Here is a 12,683-nt window from a genome sequence, read left to right as displayed (position 1 = left end):
CCTAGAGGTCTAGTTTGCTGCTAACTCAGATTTCCAGACCAGCAGTGTGTGGTCCTACTCTAAACCAGAGGCTGCCCGAGAGCCAAAATGAAGTTCTTTTAAGATCAAGGTGGTCAGCTGGCAACAGCTGAACTAAAACCTTTGTGTTCTAAATCATCTCTTTCATCCTCAAGGGAGGAAAATTCTGGGGGCTCAGCCAAGTCCTTGAGCAAGAACTTGAACGGATTCACAGCTCTTTTTCTGATGAATGCATGGACCTTACCCATAGGAACTCTGGACCTTACCAGGATATCAAGGTGGAATGGTGCTGCAACTGGGGGACAATACAAGTCACACTTCTCAGCTGTCGCTTATGAGTAGCAGCCCTCACCTGTCATATCCACAGCAGAGATGGAGCTCTTTAATTTTAATCTCGGAATAGCTTCACTTCTGCCTCTTGAGGGATAAGGCAGCTGTGAATTGACTGCCTTCAGCACTTAGCCAAAGACCTAGGGACATCTGACACCAAGAGAAGCAGGTCAATGGATATATTAGCTGCTCATTGCTTGAATACCTTTATACTATATCCTTATGAAGTTAAAGAGTCAAATATCAATATACCTGGATCATATGTTCTCAACTCCCTGCTGAGATTATTTCATTGAGCTAAGATTTAATTCATCTTTATTGAGGACTAATGTTTAGTAGCCTTTTTTATAGATGAAGCACCCTATTCTGGGCCTGAACTGGGGCCGTGTGACCCAGGCCTTGGGCAGGATATGGAGTGGGGTGGGCAGGATTTACAGAATATAAAACCCTGGCAAGACGTGAGACTGCTGGTGGCAGTAATCTCTAAAACAAGCCCACAGACAGGTGAACGGGTCACAAATCTGAAAGTGTGAGAGGGAGCTGGAGAAGTCTGAACTGCAACAGCTAGATGGAGACCAGAGAAACTAGACGGGAAATAGGTTCAAAGCAGAAGATAGAAGGAAGAGTCTTAAGGAATCATATGAGCCATTTACGTAGCTGCAGGGCTGTCTGGGCACAGCTGGGCTGTGTGCAGGGAGCAGTAGGTAAGGTACCTGGCTCAGAAAGCCAACTAAAGAAACATCTTTAAAAATGCTTCTGAGGCTTTTTTTTTTAACGACAGTTAAAGATAGTGTTGCTTACTTTTGTCAATCTCTCTTACTTAAATTCCACCCTGTTAATTCCTTTTAGGAAATAAATACATGATTCAATGTGCTTACCTTTTTTACCTTGGCTACCAGGAAACTCAGAGGTAACGTTGGGGTCCAACTTGTTCATTCTAGATGCCTTTTCACATTTATTGCATCCTTTTAAGTGTCTCGTTTCTTTTTTTTTTTCTATTTTAGATTATCCTTAATTTCCTACTTTACCCTTATTGTCCAAGTGTATATTTACGTGCATATATTTTGCATCCCTGCCAAGCAGCATGGAATCCTGTAACTTTCCCTCCTGTTTGTGTTAGTTTCTGTAAGGGAAGCCAACACAATGGAAACATAGTCCCTTGAGAGTGAAAAAATAGAACAAAGGATGCTACTTTCCTTCTCTTGGCAGAACTAATGAGCCCAACAGGTGTATCAAAAAATGCTTCATGGTAAGCTGAGACATGGGAACATCGTGCTCTGAACAAGGTGGTGCTTTTTTCCCAGACGAGAGTGAATTCGTCTGGAATGTTCGGCTCTGATAAAACAGAGCCACTCCATCCCACCCCATTGTGTGCTGTGTGTCCTCGGTGACACAGTACAGCTCCTGGTGGCTGTTGAAAGGCTATTCCTGGGAAGAACAGAGAATACTCTACAGAGGGAGCTCCCCAGTGGAGGTCAGAGGTGCACAGTCTCATCCTGAACCTCCGAGTCTGACGCCCACCTTCCATACAAGCTGCCCTGTGCCTAAGAATGACTTTTCTATAGAGTTCTCACGTGCTGTGCTGTGGGCCGAAAGAGGCGGTTTCTGCTTTGCAGTTCCCACCAGGATGTTGAAAGCCTGCATTTTTGTCCTTTTCACCTATACTTCTTTTCTCTGTTTTTGGTTTTTTTTTTCCTAGATTTTGCTGTCAGTGTGCTCTGTTATAAACTGTCAGATGCACAAATAACAATAGCTTCCTGGGAAAGACTTGCTGCTGCAGGGCGATGGGTCGGTGCCAAGAAGACTAGGGAAGCCAAGAACACAATGTTAGGAAAACCGCAGCGTTCAGGCAGCAGTTTCGGGATAATTGTCCCATTCCATTAGGGACGTAGGCTGGGAATATACCCTGGAAGTTGGCTCCAGTGTCTCCTCCAGAGGAACTTTGAGCCCCACACACCCCCAGATACCTTGGTTTTCTTGTTTTAAATTGTTTAATGTTTAAGAGAAGTCCATTGCCCGAATCTTGGGGTTCATAGAAAGAAAGATGGGCATGAAAGCTGGGAGACAGTGAGGCTTCAGTGGCAGGTCAGGCTTACACCAGGAGGAAGAAATAATCCTTTCCCAAATGCTGGCTCCAGTACTTAGCAGCTTTCTGAGAATTTCTGACCCTGAGCGATAAGATGTCACTGTTCTAAAGTTTTTCCCCTACCGGGCTGTTGGAACTCCCAATGCTCAGCCTAGTGTCCAGGAAGCAAGAGCTCACTCTCCGATTGCGAAGACGTAAGCCAAGAGCTCAGGCAAAGGAAGGTCTCCTGAACGTGCTTCCTTCCATCCTGGAGTGAATTAACCAGGTCAGCCAGGGTCAAGGAGCAAATATCAAGTGACACGTTTTCCTCCCTCCTTCCCTAGCAAATCGCCAGACACAGCCCTCTGGGAATGGGAGGAAGGAAATGCACTGACCGGAAGGAGAGAAGGACGCGCCAGGCCAGGGCCCTCGGGAAGGAGTAGAAAGCGCCTCCCTCTCCAGATTGGTCTCAGGTCCCAAGAAAATGACTGGGAGCAAATTCAGACAGCCAGGAATTCAGCGAGACTTGGAGACTCTGCCTTGGTAGATAGCAGTGTAAATAGGTTTTCTCAATGAGCTCCTACTGTGCGCAGCGTACTGTGCTTTACAGGTCTTTTCTCCTTTACTCCAAGACAGCCCTGTGAGGCAGGCTTATATGCGTGTCTCTACTTTATAGAAGAGGAAAACAATAGAAAGATTAAATCATTTGTCCAGGGTTGCACAGCCAGCATTGGCAGATCCAAGATTTGAACCCAGGCAGTCTGACTCCAGAGAACTCTCCGGAGGGGAATCTGCCTGAGGTCTAAATTGGAGTGAGGCTCTTGGGACCCACACTGCTGAGAAAAGTATCCTTGAGAGAGGAACTGGGGTTGCCAGATTTGGCAAATGAAAACACAGGATGCCCAGTGAAAGCTGACTTCAGAGAAACAACAAATAGTTCTTTAGTACAAGTATGTCTCATGTTATTTATCTGAAATTCAAATGTTACTGAATAGCCTATAGTGTATCCGGCAGCCATAGCCATGGAGTCACAGCCATTTCTCCGTCTCGGTGTCTTGCCTTCCTCTCATGTTAAGTCAGCTATCTCCCTGTTTTCTTTGATTTCTCCTCCTATGTCCTTCCAAGGATCTTCTGAGCTCTACTCCTGCGCACAACTTTGCTTTAAAATCAATCGTTAATCATCATCTGCTATAGTTTGACTACCCATAATATGCCAGTGCTCAGATGTTATTTGGAGGACTCCAAGTGATGGCCTGTGTCCTCTGGGTCACTAAGTGTTAGGGTACATGCACGAGGAATCCTTGCTGCCTCACAGAAGTAGAAGCAACTGCCGGAAAGAGGTGGTGCAGGTGGGGATGTGCCACCAGGGGCCTGGGAAGACAGACCCCTCACCCCTGCCTCTCTATCAGAGGCATTCTGCTTCTGAGATATTTTTTGTTTCCACCTAAGATTTCATTTGGGTGATTTCCATCACTGAAAACAAAAGTTACTGAAAATCACTGTTCCAGGCTGTTATGTTCTAAAGCAGTGCATCTGAAACGTAAGTGTACAAAGGAATCACCTGGGGATCTTGTCAAATGCAGGTTCTGATTTGGGGCAGGGCCTGAGAATCTGCATTAATGACAAGCTCCCAGGTCGTGCTGACGCTGGGGTCCATGTAGGACTCTTTGAATAAAGCAAGACTCTACTGTCCTAACTGAGGTACATGGACATAGATCACTTTTCTCATCTTTATTTCCGGGATCATCATCCATCATATATATATATATCTCTATCTGTGTATCATCTACGCATATCTATCCTATCTTTGTGTATCTCTATATCTATCTCTGTGTATCTATATAGCTGTGTTGTCTATCTCTCTATATCTGTCTATATCGATCTACAGTATCTATCTATCTATCTATCTATCTATCTATCTATCTATCTATCTATCTATCTATCTCTATCATCTTTACCATGACTACTTATACAAACATTTGGGCAAGATCAGTGTGACTGTCCAAGCCACTCAATGAGAAATGAAATTGCCGTGGTGTGTGTGGAGGTCGTAAGAGAGCAAGGAAGGGACGTCGCACATTGACATGTTACTTCTGAAAAGCACGCCTTCCTTGGATACCATGGGTACTGAAAAATGTTACCCACTCTGAAGTAGTCTCTCTCTCCTTGACGTCCTACCAAGGTCAAAGAGTCCACTATGAGAATTTGCCAATTTTGGAAGTCCTGCGGACCTGAGACAATCCTGGGTCTTAAAAAAACATCTGTAACCCTTGTGTGACCAGATGGGAATCTTTGTGGCTTGTGCATAACCCTAAATACACCCTCTCAAGGATTAGAGGCGTATATGAAGGAGATCATTTCCATTTCCCTTTATGTTTTTTGAAATATTAAATAACATAAATAGTTCTGAGACACCAGCCTTTACCTATTAACTAATCAGATTATTTTTTTAATCTATCATATCACAAACGTTCTTGTTTCTGTAAGATTTAGACCTTCTCCTTTAAAAAAAAAAAAAAAAAAAAGGAAAATGGAGTATTTATTTTTTGTCCACAGATGATATCAAGTGCTCCTGCCTTGGAGAGATTTAAATTTTTTTCCCCTCTTCCTGTACAGCTGTGACCTAGTTAATTGTAGGTGGGAAGCAAACTCTGACATCATTCTACTTTCTGCTTTGCTGAGAAATCTTGCTCCCTTAAATTGTAGGATGTCCTTAACAGGGAGTCAGGTTCTGAGATCAGCAACGTTTGTGTTTCTTGTGCACTGAGATAAAGAAGACTAAGTGTGTGCCCTGCAGTTTCCTCATGGTTAGGGGAGAGCATTGAGAAAAGGGAGATAGACAAGAAAATGACCGAGAGATGAGTCATTCATTTCCAAAAAGGAGTCTAAATGCTCTTTGTTGAGGGCAAATTGTAACCTCTGAATGTTCTGGCCTCCGGGCCTCTGGGACAAAGGAGTGAGTAATTCAGGGTCTGAGTGTGGCTGCTTCATTCCTGCCTTTGGGGAACTCAGGCACTGACATATCACATCATAAGAAACCATTTTAATTTAGAAATAAACATGTGTTGCTAACTGTCAGGCTTTCCCAGTCGACAAGTGGGCCCTCATGGTGAGAAGAAACATTCAATTCCTTTAAACAAAATGTTTCTTTGAACTACTTAATTATTTTTTCAGGGTAGAGGGCAAGGAATAATTGGGCAGAAGGTCCTTAAGTGCTGATTTTCCATTCTGTGTAAGGGGCAGGGGTCACTTATTAGCCCCTACCATGGGCCAGCCTCTCTGCTGGAATATTTCTTCCATGATACTCAGAGGCAAATGGCAGTTCTATAGAAACAGGTGTCAAAGAATGAAACTGTAAACAGTAAACACAGTGAGTGACACTGTATTTCTCACTTCCATTTCTCTCAGTCGTCCTAAATCCAAGAATTAAGGAGTATCGTGGACCTACATTAGTAGTTCTCAAAGCGTGGTCCCTGGGCCTGCAGTTTCAGCTTCATCTGAGAATATGGTAGAAATGCAAATGCCTGGGGCATTTGTGACCAGACCTGCTGAGTCACAACCTCTAGGGTGAGGACAGCAAGAGCTGTGTTTTCACACGCCCTGCCCTTCAGGAGATGTGAAGGCAGGCTAGCATGTGGAGTGGGGCCTGGGTGAAAGCATTTTGTAAAAGCTTCCCAGGTGACTCTAATGGGCAGCCAGGGTTGACAAACACTGGTCCATGGAAAGGAGGGACCAGGTAAGGGAAGGTTACTAACGGAGCTGAAATGATGATTCCTGGGGGAGGGAGCAGGCAGTGATTAGTGCGAGATTCAGGCAGGCCCTACACACTTGCCATTCCAGGTAATGGAGACCCCCAAAGCCACTGGTGGTTTCTCTGTCATCAGTGGGCACACTAGGGGTGGAAACGGGCCTCAGTTAGAGCCGATTGGCAGACCTCTCCTTGTAGTGCTGCCCAGCTAAGGTGTGAAAACTGCCAGCACTCCATTCCAAAGTCGGCACTGATCGAGTCTGGCAGAGTTGCAGGAGGCAGAGTCCGTTGGCTCAGAAGCCTGGTACCCAATGGCTGAGGACATGCCAGGGAGCCTAATGACCCCAGGTTGTGGTTGTTTCTTCCGAAGCCCAGGCAGAACCAGGAGGCTGGTGCCCTCAGCCCTGATCTGTGTCTGCTTTCCCACAGAGGCTGGAGCCGCTGGGGCTGCAGTCCTGACACCCTGCCTCACTCTTGCTAACCACGTTTCTAGTCAGGGGCCCTTGTTCAGATCAGAAAGGATCCTAATCGCTCTGCAGTGGTTTCCACGTCCTGATGCCTGACGCTCACTCACACCCACTAACCTATGTTCAGGGTAGTTCAAATGGGGCCGCAGCCTCAATCAGCCTGTAGCCAGTGCCATTTGCTCAGTGGGCACCACCCATGCCCATCTTCCTTCCCTTGTCCCTGGCCTTCGGTAGAGGGACCAGCCTGCCTCACCACGCAGCGCCCATGGTCATGACAAGCAGAGTGGTCAGCTGAGCATCCGGGAAGAGGGAACTGCGAGGTCCGTGCAGGTGCCTTGGCCCCAAATACAAGGGCTGGATGTCAGAGCTGGACTCCAGTTCCAGCCGAGGAATGAGAATGCAGACCAAGGAGCTGTAGGAAAGGGCAGGGCAAGCGTGTGCATGCAGCTGAGCACAGACTCACCCAGGCCCACGCAGCAGGACTCATTGGGGCAACAAGTGCTAAATGCCAGCTTTGCATGTCTGTCTGTGGGCAAAGGCCCAACCTGCCTCAGGAGAGGCCTGGAGACCAAACAGGGCAGAAGCGGTAGAGAAGATGAGTATCTAATGCTATGGTAGTTCCTCAAAAAATTCAATCTAGAATCACCACAGGACCCAGGAAGTCCCGTTCTAAATATACACTCAAAAGAAACGAAGGCAGAGACTCCAACAGTTATTTGTACACCCAAGTTCATAGCAGCATTACTCACAAAAAAGCCGAAAGGTAGAAACAACCCAAGTGCCCATCAATAAATGGACGGACAAACAAAATGTGATATATACATATGACGGAATAGTATTCAGGCTTAAAAAAGAAGCAAATTCTGACATAGGCTACAGCATAGATGAACCTTGAAGACATTATGCTAAATGAAATAAGCCAGTCACAAAAGCACAGATACTGTATGATTCCACTTATATGAGGAACCTAGAGTAATCCAATGCATAGACAGAAACTAGAATGGTGGTTGCTAGGGTCTGGGAGGAGTAATTATTTAATGGGTACAGAATATCGGTTTTGCATTCTGGAGATGGACGGTGGTGATGGTTGAACAAAAGTGTGAATGTACTTAATACCACAGAACTGTACACTTAAAAATGGTCAAAATGGTAAATTTTATATTATGTATATTTTACCACAATTTTTTATTTTAAAAAAAGAATCAATGTCTGAAACCCAGAAGGTTGGGGAAGTGTAAAACCCAACAGGTAAATGCTTCCATGCGTCACACAGGGCATGAGGAGGGGTTGTCAGCCTGGGTCTGGGCTCTGAACACATGCTCAGTTTCATGAAACCCCTGTCACGTGGGCTGCCCTGGCTTTCACATTTTGAAACCCATTCTGAGTTTTGGTGGAGGAAGACTGCTCCCTTGAGAGAGTACCTCAGATCACTTAATTGTGGTCAAATTCAGGAGGAGATTGCAGACCTGCCCATTACTGGGGCTTAATTAACAAGAAGCCTGGTCCCAGCTGTGGTACAATGAGGCCATTGTCCCGCATTTATTAAGAGACACTAACAGAAGGCACTTAGCTCCTAAGCGGCAGAGGCAGGCGAATCTTAAATCATCACCTTTGTTTCTTCATCAAGGGGGAAATAAGCAACACCCGGATCCAATTTCCTCCTCCTGTAGTGGAAATTACCTCAAATTATACCACACAGAGACCTTTTTTTTTTTTTTTTAAAGAAAAAAATTCATTATATTCTGGTTTTCATGACAAATCAAACAATAAGGTCTAAGCTGGTTTCCCTTATAGATTTTCAGATGCCTTCATGTCCTGGATGGCTGTAATTACATTTTTTTCTCTTGAATCATTAAAGGGAATTCCATTTCTTTCCATCTGTTATTTCCCTGGCCCTCCTGCCTCTCCAATTTCAGGGTTGCCAGTTGAGGAAAAGAACCTCTTGTAAATTCAGGGACACACTGAGCCTTGGGTTAAGTCAAATGTTGCACTTAGATGGTTTGCTTGGCCTCTGTCCGAAATCGGGAGGACATAGAAAAGATCCAAATACAGTCACGTGTCACGTAATGACTAGGATACGTTCTGAGAAATGTGTCTTCGTCAGGTGATTTGTACAGATGTGATAGATCGCACGTACACACACCTAGATGGTCTAGGCTACCACACAGCCGGGCTCTATGGTACAGCCTGTTGCTCCTAGGCTGCAAGTCTGTACAGCCTGTAACTGTGCTAAATACTGGAGGCCACTGTAATAGTGATATATGTGTATCCATTTGTGTATCTAAATATATCTAAATAGAGAAAGGTACAGTAAAAATATGGTATAAAAGGTAAAAAATGGTACACTTGCATAGGGTACTTACCATGAATGGAGCTCGCAGGACTGGACGTTGCTCAGGGTGAGTCAGGGAGTGAGTGGGGCGTGAATGTGAAGGCCTGGGACGTGACTGTACACGGCTGTAGGTTTTATACACGCTGTACATCAGGCTACACTACATTTACATCTAAAAATACTTTTTCCTTCCATAATAAATTAACCTGAGCTAACTATAACTTCTTTACTTGATAAACTTTTCGATCTTTTTTCACTTTTTGGCTCTTTTGTAATAACACTTAGTTTAAAATACAAACACATTGTAATAACATTAGAACAACAGCTAAAACGTCACGGGGAAATAGAAAATTTTCAGCTCCATGATGATCGAGGCAACACCATTGTATATGGTCCGTCATTCACCAAAACGTCATTATCTGGAGCATAACTGTAGCAGGCATTTCAGATGGCCATACAAGTGACCTGGCAGGACCTCACTTCCTTCTCCCCTGCACACTTGCACTGTGGCAGGTCCTCACTCACATGCTTCCACCTGCAGGTGACTTGTGTCCCACAGGGAGCTTGACCACTGTGCTACCAGGAAGGACATAAAATCTCCTGGTAGGTAGAGCAGGGTCTGGGCTGCTTTGCTTTCCCTTCAGTCTTCCGTCCAGCCGTGAGCACACCAGCTCGCCTTGTCACGTATCTCTCATTGTGTTTGCTCTCAGTCCACCGAGTGGTGGACCTCCTGGTGGACCTGAGATCTGGATTCATTATTCACAGATAGTGTGATTGCCTGCTTTGAATTCATTGATTCACCTTGACCTTTCAATTCTGGAGACTCTGTCCCGATTTCCTAACTATAATTTGCCTAGTTCTCTAATGCCGATATTGTTCATCATTTTCCAAGCTCTGCTGCTAAATCCTAAGCCATCTCTACTATTCTCAGCCAGACGCGATGGCAAACAGAGCACACTACGTAGTGTTTAAATAGCTCCATAAAGCAGCACTCCAAATAAATACTTTCATCCACAAGGAAGCTTAGTGAGAAAGTATTAAATTCTTCAGTGGTAGTCTAGGCAACTCATAAACTTAAGCAGCTTATCTTAAAACAAGTCTGATTTGGTATAAATCAAAGGGTTTGCTTGTAGGCTCACTCGGAATTTATAATACAGAAGTTCATTTCATTAGCGAATCCAATCCCCATTGACCAGCTCAACCCAGGGAACTCATGGTTGCTTTTGGTTTTGTGTTATGTGTGTGGGGTTTTCTGTTGTTGTTGTTATGGGTGTTCTTCATGAGAGGACTTTTGTTAAGTTTAGAGAACACAACGGACTAGAATAAAATGGATTGTTGCCATAGCTACGCTGGAATACAGTTTCTAGAACCAGACATAGCTGTGGGCTTGTTGGAGTCCCGACCTTTGGACTCGGTGATGCCAAGATGCAGAGCACAGGGTGGGACCACACAGTACTGTCTCCCAGCTGGGTTCCTCGGATGGCGAGACTCCTTTTACAGCGCTGCGTCCCCTTTCCCCTTGAGAATAGCATTCTAAGACATTGGGACGAAAATGTAGCCTAGAAAAATGGCTTCCCGAAGTCATTAGCTCTCCAAAATTGCATCTGACCCACAGAAATTACACCGACCCCACCTACATTATTAAGGCTATTCCATGCCCATTCATCAGCCTCCTGCATTGTCTTGTCAGTGTGTCATGTCTTCATTACCAAATAAGAAAGGGGGAGTAGGGCTAATGCTAATGTTCTTTCAGAAACCAAAACACAAGGAACCGTTAGGGAGCTTAAACTACTGCAGGGTGGATGTTGTGAAGGCGTGTCACCCAGGAGCCACAGGAAAAGTGACAAGCCTATGCTTTTATATAAAACACACACTTTCATTTATTCGGTATTCATTCCATTCCTATTAAGTGCAAGACACTGGTGATAAAAGTAAAGGTAAGATTGCTAAATTAGGAGTTTTAGAGAGAAAAAAGACTACTAGAAATGAGTAACTTTTTTTTTTTTAAAGAAAACCCTCCGACATTATAAACAACATACGTATTAGAGCAAGCCTTTACTTGACATCATTTAGTTCAACTTCATTTGCTTATAACATTGATGAGCTCTTGTGGATATCAATTAGCCTATGGTAAAATTGGTTTCATTCTATGTCCTTTCTCTTGAAGTTACAGACCCTATCAATGACATTAAGTGAGAACTTACTTTACCTGCAGTCGAGTTTAGCCCTTGAGTCAAGGGCTAAAAGGAATTTAAGCTACAAGTAAAAACTAAGGGTACTTATCCCTATTTACCTCTTGTAGATTCCACTTGCCTTCCTTTATGCCTGGAGAAGCAATGTTAACTTCACCACTTCTAGACACTGATTTTCTAAGGTCTTGTCAGTTCCCACTTGGAGGAAAGTGTTAATTATCTCTCCACAACTCTCTTCTGAGCATTAACTCCTCTTAATCTTCTGTGAGAGGGAAGTGGTTCTCCAGCTCTTGCCATTCTCATTAGAGACCCGTTTCTCAAGCAGGCAGACCCTTGTTTTTTTTTTTTCTGTGACTAGGACCCCCCATCTCACAACTCCACTCCTGACAGGCCCTAGATGATTGCTCTTTCAAGGGTCTGTAACTCCTGAAAAACAAACAAAAAACCAAAAAATAAAAGGAAGGCCTATATATGTTCACATAAGGCTGTGGTCACGTAAACATGTGTTGTAAAATATATGCTTGAAAACCATCCTTGGCCACTGAGTCCATAGGAACCAAATGATAAGAGATTAAGAAAAGAGGAGTTGGGGTCATTGACTTTCTCATTCAGAGCCTGGACTGATTGAATTCAGATGTCCCTGATTTTATTTCTACTGGGGTCTGGCATGTCTATGAGAACTTACTTTGGTAACCAGGGTAATTGATAGGATGACATCACTTTTACAGCCGTAGGACCACTTGTATAATGGTTTGTAGAGCTTGGGGGAAATATTTCTAAACATAGCTCTTGGCACGCAGCTCTGGAGAGCTTAAGCCAGAGGGCAGCTCCTGCCTCCCTCTACTTTCCCAGGACCCAAAATATTTTTATATACACAGCCAAGCATTTTTTAAAAAATGATTCTCCTACACCCAGATGACCGGAGTGCATTCCCTAGCATTTATATAAACGGGTCTCTCGGGTTCTCAGGTTGAGGCATGATGACGCAATGACGACTCTTTGTCAGAGCTGGGACATTTTCCAGACGCAGCTATGGGATTAAATGTGTTAGTGAGCAGTCCTGAAACGCCTTGAGATTTCAGAAGATTGTTTGGGTTTGGGTTTTGCATGTCGCCCACTCACTTTACCTTGCAAGTGTTATTTCTAAATATCCCTTTCCCAAAGAGCTGGCAGAGGGATTATAAAGTGACAAATGGGAACTTCCAAAAGGGTCTGGACTTTTGCCTCAGATGGTGGGCGTGAGTGTGTCAGGAGCAGAAGGAGTAGGAGGGGAGCTCTTAGCAAAGGAAGAGAAAATGCTGGGCTCTTCTGTGCTGTCTATCTCTCTTTCCCCAGAGTCTGTCTGTTGCCACATGCTTGCGGCTAAGTCAGGGGACGGCAGGCCAGCACCTGCAGGCCAGTCCTTTCTGCTTGCTGCCCACACCCAGCCTACCCAAAGGCCATGTGACAGAATTCAGTTAGGAAAGCAAGAATGCTACCACTTCATACCCACAAGAATGGCTAAAGTCAAAAAGATAGGCAACACCAGGGT

The 12,683-nt window shown here is 44.5% G+C and overlaps 1 protein-coding gene across 7 annotated transcripts in view; it reads left to right on the top strand.

The window, feature by feature from the left end:
- Positions 1–12,683, top strand: part of FRMD4A (FERM domain containing 4A) — a 565,607-nt gene that overhangs the window by 273,727 nt on the left and 279,197 nt on the right. The gene's annotated exons all lie outside the window — the stretch shown is intronic.

Source organism: Rhinolophus sinicus, chromosome 1, assembly GCF_057876585.1.
Source record: "Rhinolophus sinicus isolate RSI-liver-muscle chromosome 1, RSI-T2T, whole genome shotgun sequence".
Classification (NCBI taxonomy): domain Eukaryota; kingdom Metazoa; phylum Chordata; class Mammalia; order Chiroptera; family Rhinolophidae; genus Rhinolophus; species Rhinolophus sinicus.
This window is presented reverse-complemented; position numbering and strand designations above follow the sequence as displayed.